This window comes from Dioscorea cayenensis, chromosome 20 (assembly GCF_009730915.1).
Source record: "Dioscorea cayenensis subsp. rotundata cultivar TDr96_F1 chromosome 20, TDr96_F1_v2_PseudoChromosome.rev07_lg8_w22 25.fasta, whole genome shotgun sequence".
NCBI classification, from domain to species: Eukaryota; Viridiplantae; Streptophyta; class Magnoliopsida; order Dioscoreales; family Dioscoreaceae; genus Dioscorea; species Dioscorea cayenensis.
In genome coordinates, this window is record NC_052490.1 from 11,748,855 (window position 1) to 11,751,986 (window position 3,132).

Genomic DNA, 3,132 nt, shown 5'->3' on the forward strand with positions numbered 1-3,132 from the left:
GGAGATTATCATGAGATAATTACCTTCGTGTTCTGACAGTCCAAGGGCCTTGTGAACGCAATTGCGAGAGTCTTCCCTTCTTCGCCATATGCATACCGTCTTCGATATTTGAGGCCAATTTTATGAAAGCCAATGTCGACTTGGGAAGGCATTGAGGGAGGAGTGCCGGGTCTCATATGTTTCCGCATTGCGTGAGCATCCACGACAAAGATTTCGATGATACCGTGAATGAACTGCAGGTCACATCACCCAAGCTCATCACTAGTTGATTAATAAATCTGATATGGCACATCTGGGTCGAATTATCTCGCTCGGAGGTGATCGTTGGGGTGAGATATATTCAAATGTTACGGAGTCGCTCAATGCTTGGATCAAAAGAAGCTCGCCATTTTACCGAGTGACGAAAAATGGTTGACTCCATAAGGTCTGCGAATGTTGATTTACACTTAACATTTAGTGTTACCCTTTAAAAATTTTCCATCTTTGTTTAATTAGACTTGTCTGACTTGAAATATTAATCCTTTCGTTTAAACTATTTACACTAATGTTTAAAACATGTTTTACTAATTATTTAACCATCACGCTTTTTGTTTAACCTTATTTGCCGTAGTTCAAGTTGATGCGCATGTTATGTAACCCAGGGCGTGAGCAAGCGAACAAATGGGAGACCTACTTACGCCCGACATACATTCAAGGGTAGAGATAATTGTTGAGGATAGCCGAAATCTTCGTGTTGGTCATCGTGTCGATGATCGCTACGAAGTGATCGACCAGTCAGCAAAGAACTCAGAGATCTTGCCATCGAACTTGTTCATGTCGAAAGGTGGCAAAGTTTATGGTATCCCTTGTACACGTGCACAATCGATGCACACCAACGTCTCATCGATTTATTAGCGACTACTTCACCGTCGACAATTACAAACCGCGTGATAAGGAAGCTATATTCCCCACGCCCTAACGATGACGTGTCTTCGACGGAAATCGTGAGCTTCGCTTATGCACCGGCCAGATGAGAAGGCACCGGGCGCCCTAGATCGAAAAAGAGGATCGAGTCGCAAGCGCTTGATGTCCGCGAAGTTACATTACACCACGCCATGGATCCGGTCAAACATGGCATCTTGTAATGAAACTATCACGACTAGGGCATTTATAAATAGCTCGACTTCTAAAATAGAAACAATCTGAATTGAGTGGCAACTTTTTCATATTTAAACATATAAACTTATTCTTTACATAGTGAACGCATTTATTTAAACAGAGACAAGTGTTATTGTAAATGTAGAAACTCGAATTTTTAAATATGAAACCAATATTTCAACGATAGATGGTAAATTTAAACAATTAAACTGAAATGTAAACAATGACATCTAGAATTAAACAATGAAAGTGAAACTCGAATGGAATTTAACATCGATTTACAATTGAAAAACAAACAAAAATTTACATTGAGATATACAAGTCATGTTCTTTCTAAAAATGAAAAACAATGAATTGCATTTGTCATGGTTTACATTCGAAAAACAAAATTTACATTGACATATACAATTCATGTTCTTGAAAACAAAATTTAACCCGCTCAGGACGACTCCCCTTTCTCATGGACGCTGGTCGCCCTCCCTCCTAAGTATGTGGGTAACATACTTTAATCTCAGGTAAGGAACGTCTGTCTATGGTAATCGTAGCTTCTCATCGAAAAGTAATTGCTCGATAAACCGCATGACATAGACGGAGCAATCGACTCTCCCTTATTTTTGGCATGGGGTTTCCATGTCGTGCACTAGTGAGTACTTTAAGGTCGCCGACTCACCGAACTCCATATCGACACAAATGTCGAATATATTCCGTTGTCGAGATATGCAAGTTGAGATTAGAATACCGATTAAATACCAAATACTATTAATCGGACATAATTTATTAAAGAACTTACCATGTCCAACGCATCTTTATCGTACTCGCCCACGATGAAGAATAATGCATGTATTCTTGTTTATCATTGTCAAGGACTGAGGACATGGAAGTGGCCATTCATGATTATCGGAGGATGACAATTTGAACTTCATGTAAGTTGCAGACAGGCATCTCCGATCATAGCCATAGTGGTTTCATAAAAGGCCGTCCTCGCTTTGACATAAACAAATGCCAATGGCGTCGGGTGGATGGAGGCGCGTTCTTGTAAAGGATATGGCACTTTGCTCACGATTTTTGTATTATGCATATGAAATCGCCCATCACATCATCTCGTGACCACCTCCCTTCCCCAAGCAGTAGTGTATAATTTGTCCCTGTGGTGCCGGAGAAGGCCATTCTTCCACACGATAAAGGTCGAGTTTAAACGATAATGTATATAATTAGACCATATTGTAAATATTTAAATGATATTATCAATTTTCAAATGATATTATAAATAATTAAACGTTAAATATATAAATTAAATGATAATATATAAAACATTTAAACACTATCATAAAAAAACTTTAAACTTACCCGTTGATAAGTGCTTTGCAGCGATATGAATGCTAAGAGTGCTCATTCCTTATGTCGAGCATTACTTTTCTCGTGTTTTACATTAATATGTGTTTTTTTATGTTACTTTTATGTAGGTAGGGTTGTTAGGCCGAGTATGAAGGAAATGGGCCAATGGGATCATAATGCACCTATTTCTGGAGGAGATCTTGCTAAGGTTCAAAACGCGAAGACATAGGGACAGTGTGAGATGCTAGAGTGTGTGCCAACCTCCCTCGCATTCGAGTGAGTACATCCATTTGAGGGCACAAAGGCAGCACACTCGAGCATTCCGTCTATGCATACAAGAACAAGAACCCCACCAACATATATATCATTAAAGAAGCAAGTGATTCACTGACATGAACGTGTGCCCTGCTTATGCTACTCCCCGATGAAAAATATGGAATTGGGAAGTTATTCAGTGCCTAAGGTCAGATAGCAGCAGCAATGTAGCAAAGTATCGTAGCAAATTGGTCAGAAAGCAAAGACCGCTCACACCGGCCGAGAAATCGAGAGATGAGAATCCACAGTGCGCGTGGAAATTATCCACGCCTGCGTGGAAATTCAAGACGGGCATGTGTACCATCCACGCTCTTGAGTCGCCTCGATTCCAAATTTCTATTTAAA